Below are 1,107 nucleotides of genomic sequence, written 5' to 3'. Positions count from 1 at the left end.
AAAAAAAAAAAAAGCCACCCTGAGCAGGGTTTGGGACTGCACTTGGATCCTGAACATCCAATGCAGTCACTGGCTCCAAATAGAGACTTTTTACCAGCTTGGACCCATGTTTGAGCGGTATTCTCTGGCGGACGCATCACAACAATGGCATGTGTCAGCCTCTTAGTCTCTCTCGGCTCCGTCTCGGCTCTCTTTGAACCTACCCCATAACAGACAAGAGAAGCACCACCAGCTCTGCTAGAGGGCTCAACAACTGCTGGCCTTGTGGAATTCCTCAGGCCCTTCACTCTGGTCTTCATACCACAGCGACGGTGCTCAGAAAACCCTTCACAAGGTCAAATCCTACAGATAAGTCCTCGTGGGAGGCTCCCATCACCTTCCTTTCAGGGGGCCACTAGAAATAGTAACCCACTCCGTCTTCCCTCCGCATGCAGTGTCTTACACTGTCCATTGGTACACACCATTGCTTTGTTTATTTGCACTTTCTCACAGGAGCTAACAAGGACTGCTTAAGGTTCACCCTCCCTCCCCCACACTGTAGCTGTTCAAATATCTGGCTAAATTACAGATCTAAAGCAAAAAGCTTATTTGTGGCATTTTGGGTACCAGACTTTGTCATCAGACCCTCACAATTTTATTCCTCTGAGTATACTTACGGCAGTTGCTATTGTATCACTGCATTTATATTTTTACTTATTCATTCATTCATTCATCTATTTATTTGTTCATATATCTATTTATCTGTCCATCCATCCATCCATCCACCCACCCATCCATCCATCTATTTATTGAGGCAGGGATTCACACAGCCCAGGCTGGCCTGGACCTGTGTTGCATAGGATGACCTTGAACTCCTAATCCTCCTGAGTTCACTTCCAAGTGCTGGAATTACCAGCGTGCACCACTCCACTCCTCTCTGGAAGTAGGATTCATATCCTGGTTGAATCCTTTTTTTTTTTTTTTTTCTGTCTGGAGATGTTAAAATGAAATTGCAGGCTCTTCGCAAGCATGAATAAAGTTTTAAGACTTGAGGAAGCGGGCGTGTGTTCCTTCAGAAAAAGGACTCAGATGAAGGTTCTATGGTGATATGCAAAATATTCATCAGTA

This window comes from Microtus ochrogaster, linkage group LG4 (genome assembly GCF_000317375.1).
Source record: "Microtus ochrogaster isolate Prairie Vole_2 linkage group LG4, MicOch1.0, whole genome shotgun sequence".
Classification (NCBI taxonomy): domain Eukaryota; kingdom Metazoa; phylum Chordata; class Mammalia; order Rodentia; family Cricetidae; genus Microtus; species Microtus ochrogaster.
The sequence above is the reverse complement of the archived record's forward strand: the minus strand, read 5'-3'. Positions refer to the sequence as shown.